Source organism: Falco cherrug, chromosome 12 (genome assembly GCF_023634085.1).
Source record: "Falco cherrug isolate bFalChe1 chromosome 12, bFalChe1.pri, whole genome shotgun sequence".
In the NCBI taxonomy this organism is placed as follows: Eukaryota; Metazoa; Chordata; class Aves; order Falconiformes; family Falconidae; genus Falco; species Falco cherrug.
Genome location: NC_073708.1, coordinates 13,008,314 through 13,025,568, shown reverse-complemented (window position 1 = coordinate 13,025,568; position 17,255 = coordinate 13,008,314). Strand labels below are relative to the sequence as shown.

At 37.9% G+C, this 17,255-nt stretch overlaps 1 long non-coding RNA gene across 1 annotated transcript; it reads right to left on the bottom strand.

Moving 5' to 3' along the window:
- Nucleotides 1–9,247: 9,247 nt before the first annotated feature.
- On the bottom strand, nucleotides 9,248–16,646 carry LOC114014458 (uncharacterized). Its single transcript, XR_008734827.1, has 2 exons — nucleotides 16,570–16,646; nucleotides 9,248–14,133 (listed from the first exon to the last, which is right to left on the bottom strand). It is a non-coding gene; the product is annotated as an uncharacterized LOC114014458 (long non-coding RNA).
- Nucleotides 16,647–17,255: the final 609 nt, after the last annotated feature.

Below are 17,255 nucleotides of genomic sequence, written 5' to 3'. Positions count from 1 at the left end.
TTTAATTGGGTGATAAAAAAATGTCCTTTGCTTTCTAAATAAATGTTCTGATCAAGTTTTTTCATTGTAGTGGGGTGGGAAAGGCAATGGAATGTTGTCATTTTTGTAAGTACAGAACATTTGTTATTTGCTTAAACTTCTGATAATTAAAATACAGATGAAGATCAAAAGAAATGAAGCATAAGTATAAATGTAATTTTATGTCCATTTGTTTTGGCCATGTGTTTTCTGAATATGTGTAAACAAGGCACCCTGCACTGAATTAAGCACAACACAGTGTTTTACTAGCAGGAAAGCTAGCTGGGTAAGTTATAAATTGGTCATCTTTAATGTTATCAGTAGATTATGTGAGGAAAGTATAGAAATGTTTTCACAAAAGGAAAGTTCCTCAGTTCTCTGAGTACCTAACTTGAAATGTTGAGCCTAGAGCTATATGACCTATTATGCTATAAATTGTCAGCTATTGTATTGACTGATTTGGTCACAGCGGTATTCTATTTTTTGCGAATATTTTTAGTAGAATACTTTTACCTATGCAGACTAAACCAACGGTAATCAAATTGAAGACATCAGCATCTGCAAGGATTTCCTTCAGAACAGGGAACAGTAATTCACTAGTGAGCTTGCAACTGTTCTGAACTACCTGTGTAGGTTTCTGTGAATATTGGCTAAACATATTCTCAGTAAGGTCAGTTTTAATGAATCTGTGTCAAATCCCATATTTTATCTGACTACAAGGGAAAGCAAATAATAGAAGTGGCTGAAAGACAATGTGGCTCAAAGAAAATGTAGTATAATATTTCCCCTTTCTCTATTTGACTACCAAAAGGTCTCCAGTTTAAGTAGCCATTTGACCATGGCAGAGTCTCAGAAATGGAAATGGCCTGTTTCTTTGTTAATTCAAAAAAATATTGCAAGTGACACCATAAAATAAATAATCACAAATGTTACTCATTTCAAATAATATATTTCATTGCTTCACTTTTTACCCTGTGCAGTGAACATAGTTATTTCTTGTACAACCTTTTATTACTAGTTTTATCCATATCTAGTAGAATTCTGCACACAAAAATCACATTGTTTGACTTACAGAACATACTGGTACTGGGAAAGCTCACACTTCAGGGGACTGACTCCAGGCAATAAGAGTTTTCTGAATTTATCTTTTTATCTTCTGCAAGTCACAATAAATTCCCCAGCTTTGTAGTTGAATTTATTTTGCTACAACTTTTCAGTTTTAAGAAAGTTAGTTGGAGCTGATTTGCTATGCAAAGTATGAGGATGGCTTCTCAGAGCATAACTGTTACAGCCCATAAGTAGCAGTCACTGAGAAGAGATTAAAGGAGCTAAGCAAGTAAACTGATATACTGAATAGTCTCAGTCTAAATTAATCTGATTTTATAAATGCATAATGTTTGTAAATGTGTTCATACTCTTTAATTTTCATTTTTCTTTTCCTTTTTTTTAATTTCTCACTGTAGTTCTATCTCTATATGTAAGTTTCAGCATAAAAGTGATCAGAATTTAATGGAAATGGTGCACAGTAAAATAACGTGAATGGCTAACTTGTATGTACAAATGCTCATGAATTTTTAAGTTACATATGTTGATACATTGAGGCAGTAAACACTTTCACAGACACCTGATTGGAAAAGAGAAACGATGGATCTGATACATCACAAGGTGATTTGTCCTTTTAGTTCACAGAGTTAAAATTACGTATTGGTCAGATAAGGTGAAATAGTGATAGTAGAAAAACCATGAACTTCTAGTGGATTGTCTATGAGTGGACCAGAAGGTTAAGTTTACTGAATTATTCATGGGAATTTATTTTCTCAGCGTAATGCAACAGCAAAAATGGAAATTTTGTTCAGCTCTGCATGTCTCTGTGTCACCTTATTAGTTCCTTGAATCACTGTTATTTTTCTAACAGAAGAAAGAGTTCTGTAATGGGAACCTAGCAGTCTATTGTCTTTTTTTATAAAGACTAAAAATTTTATTCAAGTTATAATTTTATTTTAAATGGAAACAAATAAAAAACTCAGCCTAATTAATTAATATCCTTATTTAATTCATTAATATGTATTCCTTATAATTTAATTCCTTATTAATTAACTTCCTTATTATTCCCAAAACACCCCCCACCCCTCCACCCCTGGAAAAAAAGAAAGGGTGATGCCATGGTAAATATAGATTGCTACCATCATATTTGATTTTTCATTCCAGTTGTGAAGAAAGCAGCCTTTGGAAGTTTAGTAATTCCTATCTGTTTGCAGTTGACAAATAGTAATAACTGTGGATGCTCATTTCTGCAATGTTCTGAATACTCTGTGGAGCATGAAGTCAGTCAGAAGACCCTTGAAGAAACCTTTAGAATTTGGGCAAGATGACTACAGGGAACTCATTATGTTTACAATGATGAACATTCAGAGATTGGCCTAATTTACACTGATATTATTCCTGAGCTGTTCCCTTACAGTCTGTGTAAGAGGTAGGTCACTAAAATTTTGATTCAATATCTTACAGGACCTTGTGGTATATCTTAAGTCTTGGAATTCGTGTGTATTTAAAATACTGTTTGTTACACGTTATTGTCCAGTGTCTTCTGTCTTTTAAGATTTTGTAAGCACATCTGTGTCTTAGGAATTGTCAAGACTCAGCTCAAGTAATTGCTGCCTGAGCTTATAGGATAAAAACATTCACTGGCAGAATAGCCATTGACTGAATTTAGGTCATTTAGATGCTAATAAAGTTGAATCTCAACAGTCATACTGTTTAGCAAGAACAAAAAGAAGAGGAAAAGAACATTGAGCTGGCCAGATTAACATCAGTGCAAAAAAGGTTATTTTGGCTTGCTGCCTTTTTTTTTTTTTTTTTTTTTTTTTTTTTTTTTTTTCCCCAGTTGTATTCTTCTTGGCTTTCCTTGACTTCTTTTCTGGCGCTAAAACTAAAGTGCATGGAAAAAGCCTCTTCTGTAGCCTTACCAAGAAAGGTGAAGTAAATAAGCATTTGTTAAGAAGTCATGGAATCACAGCCTGCTGTTAAAAGCACAACAGATGCAGCAACAGCAGCTGTGGTCTGGAGCCTTACTAATGCTTCCCAGGAAGCAATGCAATTGCAAGAATAGCATTTTCCTAAATGGAAGTTTCTTGGAAATTATGGTACCTTCACAAGAGGTATATCCACACCTCTCTACAGACATGTGAGTATATCTACATTTGTCTTTTACTCTCCTGCTTTTCAGCATTTGTAACCACTACATTGATTATATTTAAACATATATAATTTGCATGGTCTGGTAGAAAATGGCAGGGATCTTACTGTGAAGCTGCAGCAAGATAATAGAGGGATCAATAACACATCAGAACCTTCCTATTGAGAGAGACCCTAGGATGGCCAAACTTAAAACCTCTTGATAGGAGACCACATATACAAGACAGAAGGAAATGTGGCAGAAAAATCTGAGCAGTGAATTTGGATCTAGTTTTCTATTTTAGAATCCATTTTAGTATCTGCTTCTACAGATTATTTTTTTTTAATTTAGCCTTCTTTTACATATAATAGCTACCACATTCATCACCAGCCTTGCTGTGATAAATTAAGTTGTGGTCTCTAGGTAAATTCTCTCTTGCTTGCCAAGGGCAGTGAACATGGCAGTTCTGCATAAGGAGCCCCTAGGTCCACAAAAGCAGAAGTCAAAATAGCTGCCATAAAAATAAACTTCCGTATTTTTTATGTTGTGGGAAAATGCCTTCTACGCATCTTCATGAGGAAAGCTATTTATTGCCTCTGCTGATATTGCCTTGTGGCACTGTGTGAGTATCATCTATTCACTGTACAACCAGTCAAGTAATTTTCTCACCTCACAAGAGGTTGGACAAGGTTTGTCTCAAAAAGTCTGCAGTTTATTTACAAAAGTGACAAACTGGAGAAGTGATGTAACTTTGCTGTGGAGGGCTGTGTTTTTCTAAAAGAAGAAAACATCACATAATCAAGCCCTGAATTACTACTGTCTTCCCATTTGTCATGGATGCAATACAATTGCTCTTTCCATGTCTGCTGACTTTGGAAAAATATTCTTCTAGTATCACAGGTGGCTTTCTGTTCATTTGATCTTCACACACAAATGCCATGTTTTGTTTATCCCACACTTAGAGATCAGAAGGTTGGATAAGACCATTGGGGTGATTTCAGTTGCACTGTAATTACAAGATGATCCCCTCCACTTATCTCTTAAGTGTTTTATCTGGTCTACTTTGAATGTAGCTTTGCTGATGCATCAATGACTTCTTTTGAAAAGCTAGTGCTTAATGCACTATATGGAAAAATTTTTATCAGTAAGCTAAACTTTACATATTTATATTATAGTTCATTACTCTTTAACGATGTCTTGCCTCTCCCCTGACAATATATCCTATCAGTAGCTAAGAAACTAAGTGTATGCTGAATATCAGTGTAGATTAAGTAGAATTAGCTCCATTGTCACAAAACGAAAGTCACTTCCGTTTTTCCTTTCCTTGTTTTTATCTAGGTAGAAAAAAAAATCTAGTAATAGACTTTTTTTAAGCCTGCATGATTCAGCAGATTTTGGCTTCACGTGATCTGATACTTATAAACTTTGTTAGTTAACCTGTAATTATTGCACGTATAACTTTGTCTCACTGTGTCTGTCTATCCTGGAAAGATTAGTACATAAGTATTCTGACTAATGTAAAAATCAAGTAGCATATATGCGTGTGTGTGCAGACATACACACACATACACATATATATACACACATCTACATCTATATGTATATATATTTTTTCATTCCTTATGCCTGCAGAACAACCCTTAGGTTATTCCACCACTTAGGTGGAATTTATATGAAATATTTATAGATGCCATTATGTTCAAATTCTGCCATATTTTTTAGGATTTTAAGGATCTGAATTAACAAATAAGGTTTTCTTTCTGGGATAATCAATGGTCCATTCTTACACTTCTTGTGCATCTAGAATTTTCATTGAGAACAAGTAAATATCAGTATGAAAAAAAAAAAAAAAAAAAAAGCACTGAGACCAGAATGATCACATACAGTGATCTCCTTGGTTTATGCATATTTCCCTTAAAATGTTTGAAATAATTATATTGTCTGCTAATCAACTTTTAGGATGCTTGTATGATTTTGCAGCAAGATGGTATTTTAATTCACCCTTATCCTAACAAATGAGTTAAGAAGTGGAGAACTTTTTAACTGAAGCCCAACACCCTTTACACAGGAAAATATCTGCAGTCTGAACTCCTCCTACTCCCTCTTCTGTTCCTCAAAAATGACAGAAATGGCAGTTCTTTTTCAACCTTGTATTTATGGGTCCTTTAAGCAAACCTGATTTCTGTCCTCCCTTCACTGTTTTGCAGGTATACGCTCTGTTTCTACATGGCTGCTTGAAATATTTACTGTGGTGGGAGGTGACTTCAGATTTGGAAGAAGGAAAAGACAATAGTAAGATGATTTTTCTCTCCTTCTGTGTACTCTGACGGCAGATGCTTAAGCATCTGATGATGTAGCTATGGTATCGTGAGACAGGTCAGGAGCCATAGACTGTGCTGCAGGATGCTTTTGAATTCAGAGGTCGCAGCAGGAGACACCACCACTATTATAGCACTAAGCAGCATCATGGCTCATTCTGGTGTGTAGCCTAGAGCCAGGGAGTTGCTTTGCAAGTGCTTATAATGCTGATACTGTGGTTGGGGAATAGCACATGGAGCCCACGTGGAAGAGTGTCATAAAGAAAGCATAGGAGCTGACAGGTCTGTTCGGTGTGTGATTAAAAGGTGATCACATATGGAAAGAAATAATTACTTTAATTAAAGTGATACTTGTTCTAAGCCGAGTTCAGTTTAAGGCTGAGTGGAACAAGGCCACTTTTATTCATCTTTGTATTTATGTCTCATCCCTTCTTTTTCTAATAGTACATAAATATCTGAACAGATTTATCATCACAGCAGCTTGTGCTGGGGAAGGATTTGTGTTACAGAAAGGGTAACTGAGGCATAAACAGCCTGGATCTGCCTGGTCTTCAGCCTGCCACATGAAAGACTTGGTCAGGACAGACTTGGGAAGGAATAGGGCACTGTCACAAAAGCCTTAGAGCAGCTCACTAAGGCCCAGAAAATTGTTACCTGTACAGATGCCAGGGGTGTTTCTGTAGGACAGTTCCATGATCCTGAATGTGAAACTGGAAGCCACACATCTCTCCCAGAAGGAAACACTAGGCCAAAATGTATTTCCAAGGGAATGCCCCACGTGAAGCCAGAGTCCTGGCATTCCTCATAAAGAAAATTGCCCTTTAGCTCATACCAAAGGCACTTAGCAACTGCCGGTATGTCCTGCATTCAGAAGAGGACGTCAGGCTGAATGAATCCAAGCTCAGGATGGAGGACAGGAATACAAACCAGTCTGTTTTCAGTCCATCTTGGTGGCTAAATTGTAGCTATGCTTAGTCTGTGGCTTTCTGGACCACTTAAATCTTTTTTTGTTGAATATCATCTACTGTTTACTTAGGTGCTATAGCATCTATTTGAGGCACTTAAAAGAGACAGTATGAGCCATGCCAAGACTGTATTCCTGAGAACAAACAATGTTGGAGGCCTGGATCACATGTTCCCCTTTGAAAATTGTTGAGAATTAGAAGTGTAAGATAACATTAATGTTATTGTATTAATTTTCATTTCTTACAGTGAACTGATGGCTCTCATGGACTGTGTGGAAGAGAAGATACTTGACAGAAAGGTTTTCAATGATGCGTAACCTGTTTTACAATGGAATGATAAATAATGCAAAATATTTTATTTCCTCAATGGCAAGGTATTAGTACTATCAATTTCAACAAAATGTGCTTTATTTTTATGGAATAAATGTTCAGTAAGTTGATCACAGTGATGGATAAAACTGCAACCTAAACACCAAAGACAGCAATAAAAAATAAACATCAGCTCAATGTCAAGAAATTAATCTTATGAGAATGAGATAGTTATTTTGTCACAATGGTCTATTCTCATGACTTTTTGACTACTTGATTAACTCTCTATATAACCTTGTGTTGTTCCCTTGTTCTTAACAATGCTTCAAAACAGTGTGCTATTTTATGCTTTAAATGTTGCACAACAAAGGGTATATATTCAGCCAGATTTAGAGTAGATCTAATAAAAAAAATTCAGGCAAATCTACAGCCCAATTTTTCTGTTGTTGAAAAGCTGTCTTCTGATTTAAAATAAAGATATTTTATTGGCATTTTTATCCACCAGAAAATACATAATTAATAAATCCATTACTTTATATTTATGTTTTATAAGTGATTTAGGTGAACAATTTTGTCCCCAAGCAGTTCCTAGGAAACACTACTTATTTAGTTTATATGTGAGCAAAGTGACCACTAATTAGTATTTGCAGACTCACAATAATATTGTTCAGCTGCTCAAAAAAAATGTGTGCTGCTACTAAAATTACTTTGAAATGTACTGCTGAAAAGCACCTTAGCAACACCTCTTCAGCCTATGGTTCCATGCCTTTTTCTATCATTCTTGAAAAATAATAGCCATTCTGCTATTATTAAAAGCCATAAAAAAAAAAAGTTCTTTCTGTCATGTTATTAGAAAACTGTTTTGTTCACAATTATTGCTATAATGACAGTATTATATGAAATTAAATCTGCACGGGATTTCCAGTCTACATATCTCAAATGTGAACTAAATTTTCTCAGTGCTACAGTATATAAAAGAGAAAAAAAGATACTTTTTACATTTGTGTCATCTTGTGCTTGTTTTTAGCTTGGAGCCATAACACACAGCTCCACAAATACTTGTATCAGCAAAACGGAGGAATTCCCAAACTTTTAATATGTGGGAATGGGCAAATTTTCTAAAACAAGTATCTGCAGATTCTAGAGAAGCCATCTGTGCTGCCATTGAAATCATGGCCACAGTTTTGCTATTTTAAACCGTACTGCTATTTACTTTAGAAACAATATGCACTAAACTGGAGATAGTGTATAACACCACAATTCTGCTGCTCTCTGATTTTGAGAGTATTTAAAAGTATGCAAAATACATGTATTCTTACTCCAGCTACTGATGTGTATATGTTGTATATACGCACACATAAACACAAAGGCGGTGTTGTATCTATATTTACAATATAGATGGCATCATCTGTATGTCCAGGAGACACCGCATTTCTACAGAATGTAACAGAATTGTAAGCTTTGCTGAGTATCTACCGAATTGAAATTAATAGCTTAGGCTCTTCAAATTCCATTTCTATGCTCCACAAACTGTCACCAAAGAAGTGGTTTTGCATGGTTTATGACAGCTTCAAGAGATTTGCAGTTGTGCCCTGAATGCATTCAATTATACTTAATATCAACCTTCAGAATTACTTTTTACCGTTACCTGGACAGCTTTAGTGCAGAGGAAAGTGCTTTGTTCAGAGATAGTGTGCTAATGATGTCACCTATTTGGACATACGATATATTCAAACAAGTCATTCTGTATAGAGAAAAAATTGCATCAAGTATATATTAAATATCCTAGGCGGTTTTTGCTGGGTGTTACCCGGCTGAGCAGTTAGCTGCTGTGGCTTGGCAAAAGGCTGAGGAGGATGGGCACGCACCAGGGAAAGCCCCACTGCTGTGACAGGGCTTGGGCCCCAGGGACCCTGTGCAGCAGGAACTACCTCTGCAGTGCCCTTGGGCATGGCTCCCATCTCTGGAAAGCTTACAGGAAAAACAGACTATTAAAACGCTGCCTGAAAGAAACACCTAGGATTTCTGCCTCCTCCTGCTTTGGACGAGGTGACAGTCTCTCATTGCCTGCCTCTCACCACTGACTCTGATGGGACGCAGCTCCGCCAGCCCCGCGCCTTGGCCTTGCCAGCTGACCTTCAGGTGAGTAGCTGCCCCTGCCACAGCCGCTGGCGATGGCCAGTCAGCACCTTCATTTCACACGTTTTGTTATGCAGCCATCCCTGTTTGGTGTTTGAAAATGTGGCACTTTAAAGCTGAACACCAGATCTACTGTCCTTTGCTCACTGAAGCCAGTCAGTAATGCGACCTGGAAAACCTAAATATTGCAACATAAATGTTATCACGGACAGGAAGGCAATGCATTAGGAGGTATGTTGTGGGGTATATGGCTTCCAAGGGCTCTGTTGCGTGCCTGTGGTTGTTACTGAAATCTCGGAATGAAAAACTTATCGACACCAATGTGATGTAGATAAGCAGACACTTCTTTATTGACAGCCGGGTGCGTGAGTGAGTCCTCTCACAATCAATGCACACCAAGTTTCAAAATCATACACCTCATATAGAACTTATTCATACATATTCATTAAGTATTCATGCATAAACATAGCATTTCCCGAAAATCATTAACATGCTCTCGCTTTGTATGTTAATCAGCTTATCAGTCCTTTGCGCCTGCACAAACCCTTCCAAGAATTGTGGGCAGGGGTCTCCGGGACGTGGGCAGTGGTCTTTGGGAGGAAGGCCGTAGGTCTTTCTCATGGTGTAGTTTTCACCTTTTGTCTGGAATGTGATAGTCTTGCAAGTTTGCAGTGTTCTTATCGGTCTGAGCTAATTTATGTCCTTGTCGACCATCTGTGTCTGCTGCTTGTTTCTTTTAGTCGTTCCCTCTAGATAACTTATAAACAGGCCCCTTGTTATAGAAAGTTAAAGAAAGAGAAACAGACTCCTCCTTTCATCAGTTATTTCATTAATTATTTCTTTCAAACTACTGTTACATGACCTAATTACTATACCTACATTCTTTGAGTAAATATAAGTTCTTAGCCTTGGTACAGGGCTGTACAGAGGATTCCATAGCAGCTTTTGTTGTGCAACTACTAGTTTCATTAGAATATATTTCTTATTCCTCTATATTTCTATTAAAATGATTTTAGCAAATCTGTAACATGGTGAGGTGATGGCAGCAGTCTCTGTCGGGCAGGGGCCAGGGCTGCCCCATGCCAGCACAGCCGGCTCCAGCACAGCTGTGCCGTCGCAGGGCACCGCGGAGCCCCTCAGGGAAAACTCGCTGTGAAAGCACATTTAAGGAAGGACAAACGTGCTGTACAGGCAGAAGAGTAAGTAAGAGTGTGAGAAACAACCCTGTGACTACCAAGGTAAAAGATAAAGAGAAGGGGAGGAGGAGGTGCTCCAGCTGTCAGAGCAGAGACTCCGCTGCAGCCCGTGGAGAGGACCATGGTGGGGCAGACATCCACACTGCAGCCTGTGGAAGACCCCATGGTGGAGCAGGTGGAGATGCCCTGAAGCTCACTCCCTGCCTAAGCTGTGTCCCAGCCATGTCCCTGGCTGGCCCTGCACTTCAGTGACCCTCACCCCCACTGGCCGGCCCAGCTGCCTGCCTTGGCCGCAGCCTGGCTGCCTCACCCAAGGACCTGCCTGGCCATCACGGCTGCAGTGGTGCCTGGGGCGGCTTCCCGGCCAGTCCTGCCCCGCCAGCCTTGTGCAGGAACCATGGGATGGGCCCCACATGGCCTCGCCCTGATGATGGCCTCTCTTCGCCCAGCAAAGATAATCATAGAATTACAGAATCATAGAATCATTTAGGTTGGAAAAGATCCTAGGGGCAGACCTGGTGAATGTGCTGCAGTGAGGAGTATTTTGAAAGCGACATGGTAAATTCTTATGAGAGAAAAGAAATTTGCTTTCATCATGAGTAAATACCATGCTTTACTCTGTTACCTCTACTAATCTACAGCCTAAGTTTGCATGTAGTAAAGCATGACTAGATTCTTTTTTTTAAATTTAAGTAATCTATACTCCTTTAATGCAATCCTGTGATTGTTTGATTAAAAAATATTTCAAAAAGATCACCTGTAATTCAGAGATAAGGCCTGATTGCTAGGTGTTTCTTGAAACGCAGCGATGTGTCAGTAAGGCTAATGAGCGTCTCATGAAAAAATTTGAAAAGACTGTTCTTTTGTAGACAATCTTACATAGACATGCTGATGTGCCTAATTAAAGAAGCTGGATCATGATCATCAGGATAATGTAAGTACTAGTAATGTAATAGTTTAGCTTAATCTAAATTGGACTGTTCTGGAAAATAACCACTAATTGGTATTGAGAGAGATTGATGAAGTAATGATTTTTTTGCTGATAGTGCTTAGTGCACAGAAACAACTTCACTCCAATATGAGACAAAACAGTTCTAGTGAATTGCAAATAAGCGTATAGCATAAATGCTGCCTTTTTGCTAAGTGCTAAGCATCAACAATGTACTGTTATCTGCAGCCTCAATTAGAGAAAACTTTGGGATTTAACAACAGCAACAAAACATTGTGAGTGTTGGCAGCAGGCTGGAGGCCCAGGTTCAGCTGGCCTGGGCTGCAGTGACAAGTGGAGTTTCCTACTAGTACAGCTCCTCAGGCACCCAGAGCCAGGGGGGTCAGTCCCTAATGATTACTGGTTCTGGCAGATTTCCTCCTATGAGAAACTAACACATTATTGAATTCTTTATGGTCCTGCAAAGCTTCCACCTTCTTGTTAAAGCTAACACACTAAAATTCTGCAAGGCTGTGCAAGCAATTTAACTAGCTCAAATGATACAATAATATCCTCTTCTTTAACATTTTTTCTTTTCTGTTAGTGAGCATTGAAGTCATGCCAAGGTTATAACACCTGCCTCTTATTTCCCCTCATTTTGCTAGGCTGGGAAACAAGCAAAAAATGGAATATACTGTTCTGTAGTTTGAGCAATTTTATTAAAAAACAGAACATTACAAAACTCAGTTTCTCGTATTAAAGACTAATCTGGCAATTTGTTGTGCTATTGTATTATATTTTATATTTATGCATTGATAGAATCTTTCTGGTTATTCAATGTGTACCATAAAATATGAAAAGAATACAAGTTCAAGAGTTTCATTGCAGACTTTAATATCATCTTAAGGAAAGTTTATAGATTTTAATTTATGTGTCACTGTCTTTTATAAGTGTCTGAAGAGCCTGTATTTAAAAATATAGAGTGACCGTTTTAAACAGTACACCTAATTTCATGCCTTTTAGTTATTGATAGAGTCTAAATATTTGAATTGTCATTCTGTATACTAAATTCCAGCTGCTAATTTTGAATCAATGACCTGGTTCAGGTCACCATCATACCTACAGATGGATACCATTAAAATTTTGTTTGTGTTAAGCGAGAACAAGGTGCACAAGACAGGTGATCTTTTGATTTAGCTTTTAGAACAAGATCTTTGCTGGTGACAGAGCAGATGGCCAGCTTTGTTGAAATGGAGAATTAAAATAACAAGATAGATTTTGGCAGATGTTCACTACATTCATGCATAAATAAATGTAATCCTCATCCTTTTTCTTTATCTGGTTCTAGGTGTAAAGAATGTGCGGTATGTCATGTGTACTGAGTTCTGAAGCTTGAACCATGATAACTTTTCATTTTCTATATTTAATATGCAGGAAGTTTGTCAGGAATCCTTAGTTCATTAAGAAAAGCTCTTGCCAGTAAACTTCCCTCCCTGGCAATGTGGTGTCCCTGGAATTTACCTTCAAACCAGGAAATCCTTGTTCATAGGCTTAACTTGAAACAGTGTCCTGAAAGAAAAACAGCAAGTTTAAGGGTTTATGTATACTATCCAGTGTTTTACACAGGTGGAATTTTCAGAGATACCTGCTCAGTACTTGGCAGATTTCTACAGGACCTCAAATCCAGAATATTGAAAATTACTGATTTTATACCAAAAGTAGAAGAATCCAACATGACTGGGAAGGAGCAAAGCCCCAGGGAAACCATCACTTGTTTACAGGGCTTGACTTCAGATGGGGAAAGCCCTGGCTCTGGGTGTTACGGGTGGCACTCTCTTAGGGTCACCGGAAGATGTATTACCAAGTTCTGATAGGAGAATAGCTATTTTCTAGAAAAGTTTGAGCAGACAATAAGCACCTTGACATTTTGCATAGAAGAGAGAAAAAATAAATCCTGCTTGTCTTTTAAGCTCCAGCAGAACTAACAGCCTCTTTCTTTCAGTGGGACCATGTAACATCAGGTACTCAGCAACTCATCTGACAAGGCAGAGCTCTGGAGTTATCTGACAAATGACTGGTGCAGTAAAAAGTCTTGAGACTTTCCTGTCACCAAAGGTGACAAAGGCATCGTATCTTCAATCTTCTGGACTGAGAAGATAATTGCATTCAAGTACTGAGCAGTCCTGTCCATTGCCAAATGGGCTACGTGTCTTGAACTCTGACAGGGTGTCCTCTGAGGCCAGTGACAATGGCACATTACTATTGATTAACATTGTCCACAAATAAGTCAGAGCATGATTCCTTAATACTAGCACTGTGCAAACACAGAAAACAATGGTTCTTAAAGAAAAAGATGGATTTCTGCCACTGTGAATTCAGAACAGTTTTCTGACCCCGTATTATGAATATCTAAAATCACAGTACTCTTAACAGGTCTTTTTTTGGACTGTGGATGATCTTGTGGACTATCAGTGGTCCAGGAGACACAGGCAAAGAGTCCAGGCACTTGCTGAAGTATATGTATCTGGAAGAAACTCTGAAAAGTGGACAAAAATTAATAAGGCAGCTCTTACAATTAGGTGTCTCACGATGACCCTTCCAATAAAAACTTTAACTATCTACTCCCTTCCTTTCAGGGGAAGGAGATAAAATTATCTTCTTAAAAGACTGGTGAAATAGTTTCTGACATTCAGACACAGGCTTTTCTGTGAATGTTTTGCAGCTGGAACAATAGCAATTCTGTTAATTATGCCATGGCATTTCAGGAATTCTTGCCAACACAATAAAGAAAAAAAGGGTTGCAAAAAGAAACAGAATGATAACACTTGTCAGAACCACAAGATGGCAATGCTGTTTAAAATATAAAGCTTACTCACCTAAAACAATAGTGTTATGACCATTCATAACAGATGATAGCATGCATAGCACTTGTTTACAACTGCGGTGTAAGATGATGGATATTTTCAAGGAAGATAACCACAAGTTAGTGGTATCCACAGGGTTTGTTTTAATTCTCGTTTTAACAAGTACTGTAGAACAGGTTCTTGTTCAGTATCATGGCTCAGGCTACAGTAGATCAAGGCTGCTGGATTTCAACACAAAACACGTAAGAGATAAGAATGAACATATTGCAATCAGTGAACATATTGCACACTCATTTTCCCTTTCATGTCCTCAGTTTCTGGGGAAGAGAAATTTGAGGGCATTAAACAGTGTCTGCCAGCTATTTTTGTTGATTAACTATCATGCTAATAATTACAGCCACTTTAGGGCAGCAGCGAGAGCAGGTGCAGGAAGCTGCTGTGGCATTACTTCATCAATATAAAATGCATTTCATGCAAAGGGTGTCATTCAGAGCAAGCAGATAAAATCATACTATATACTCAAGGGTAAACATCGTATTCCCATTTCTGGGGTAATGCCTGGTTATGTTATTAAGTAGTTATTGATATTGTCTCTTATAACAAAACAAAGAATTATGCCAAACCAAAGTGCTTATGCAGCTGCAGTTTAAAAAAGATAGATAGGTGGCAAACTTCACAAGTAATGAGAGTAGGAACTAGATGTTCTCACAGCCAGGCAAAGAGGTTCAGCAAAGGCATATGAGCTCATTGAGAAATGTGCATAAACACACACATGCATGCTTATGCAGTGCTAAAAGGAATGATGGAAAATTATAAAGAAATTCTTTTGCACGGACAATAACATAAACACAATAACATAAACTTAGAAAAACTAGTCTTGCCTGCACACTGTGTAGTGGCAAGAGGAGCCCTAGACACACACGTGTCTCCAGCATCATGAGGGAAATCACTTGCAGCAGGTAAGCACTCACTGCTCTATTCTTTGTCTCAGAAGCACTCTTGCTAGGAAGCTGGCAGTTGCAGGCTGCATAACTGCCGATTTGCCATGCTAAAGATTGTCATGGCACAGTAAGAACTTGTTAGTCTACTGATTGCCATAACAAACTCAGCGTACCTATTTCTGTCAATGCTGACAGAGGGAAATAACTACGCAATTCACCAGTTCAAAGCCTCATTCAAGGTATGTTTTTCAGCAATGTGAGTACAGTGCCCAGTACTTTTCTACGAGGAGAATGTTATTACATTTAACTGCAGGGTTTATCTTTTTCCTTGATGCATACTGTAGCATGTAATTCCCATTAACTTTAAAGGGTTATAGACTCTAGGAACATCAAAGTAGAACATACCCTGAGGAAAAAAAGTCTGTCTTTGGATGTTCATGCACAGCTGCTACTGACTTTAACGTAAGAGTGCAGTTCTTAGCCCTAGGTATGCTCATTTCTACTGGATCTGGAACTGAGTTCAATTCTCATGGAAAAGTCTTACAGAATTTCCAGAAAACAGCAACTTCTAAGAATGTGTTTTCAAACTATTTTAAACAAAAATCTTATTAGACAATGAGATACTTACTGTATTACACGTAACTAATTTCAAAATACAAAAGCAAGTATCTCACCCTTCTGTAGGTCTTATCTGTCTCATATCTTGAATTGCACAGTCTCTTGCAGCTAGAGTGCTTTCCAAGGAGTTGACATAAAGCAGCAAATGCATCCACCTTTTCTACTTGCTGCTTGCCTAAATATTCAGCCATTGTGGACATACAGCTCAGGCATGCTTTTTAGCCTAGGTTATTATGCATAATTAGCATCAGTAACCATTAATATCTACTGTTCATGAAAACAAAAAAAATCGCATTGATCTCCATGCAACTTCTCTGTCATAATTCAAGTTTTCCTGAGAAACAAGTAACAGTTCCCCACACACGTATTAGAAATTGAATTTTCTCCTGTATGCCTGGGTTAGGCATTCACACCTAGTTATAACTTTGTATGTCCTATGGGGAATTCTGCCATTACAGGTGATTAGGCAGAGAACTGTCTTAGCTACCTTCCAACTCAAATTCTCAACTTGTATGCAGCAGGCTGAGAACATCAAGCTCTTAGTATCAAGTGTATCTAAAATTGCATAGCCTTGATACTTAAAAACAACCATCCATGATCATAACAGATCCGTATCTGCCACAGGTCAGGATGCAGAAGGGTCCACCAAGGCAGTGGGGAAATCTGCTAAAATCTTGCTGTTCTGACCTTCCAGAACTTTTAGTATTTTTATGTACAAATATGGAAACACACTGTGGGCCAGACTGTATATACATATATGCCTTCAAAAAAAGATAGGAAACACACTAAAAAAGATCATCATATCTGATATTATTGATAATTTTCTTCAATCTGCACTGTGACATTACCTAGCTCTTCTAAAAATCAGAATATTTTTGCTGCTATTTTGGTAGAATGACAGTGTGGGAAGAAAGCATAAATAAATAATAAAGTAACCAGTAGACTAATACGCTCCCTAGTTCTAAAGTATTTTCAAGTATATATTTTAAGATGAAATGCCATTAAAATAAAAAATTAATAAACAGAAGCAGCAAAAAGCAACATATTTCATTTCACATTAAATACATCTAGGTGAATTGTCACTCCACCATACCATACCAGAGGATGACAGAAGGAACAGGCTGCAGGACAGGGATAACAGCTGTGCCATAAGTCGCCTTGAATTTGAGCACTTGATCTGCTGTGCCAGAGTAGAAGCACCACATATCTTGTTTAATATTCTGTCTTTGAAAGTCACCAGCTTCTATACAAAGTGCGAGAAAAGGACATAAGGGAAAATTACAGGGTAACTTCTTTAGATGTGAGGAACTGCTTAGATAAGTGAAACAGGATTCTAGCCTTTACATGTCTTTATTGTGTCTTAAATATAAACCAGATCATCCCTTCGCAAAGTTTTCAGGTTAAATAATCCTTACTACAGAACAAACTTTTTTGTTAACATTTTTATTTGTTATTAAAGAGCAACAGTACTGCCACAGAGGCAAGAAGTGTGGTTTTATTTTTGTGTTTGTTTTGAGAGGTGGCAGAAGATACTTGAACTTGAAGAAAAAACAGGGCAGTGTAGAGGGACACCAGAAAAAAGGTCAGATTGTCTTCGCTTTTGAGTGTCTTTTATCCTCTGGAGGTCCCAACACACTGGCTGAAAAATGGATGGGTGTGTATCTTTATGTGCATACTCTTCAGGTAACATGGAACTCAAAGATACTTGAGGAGACAAAAGCTTTAAGCTTTGGCATATTTGAAAAATCTATATCCAAAGAAGGTTTTCATCAGGTCATATATCT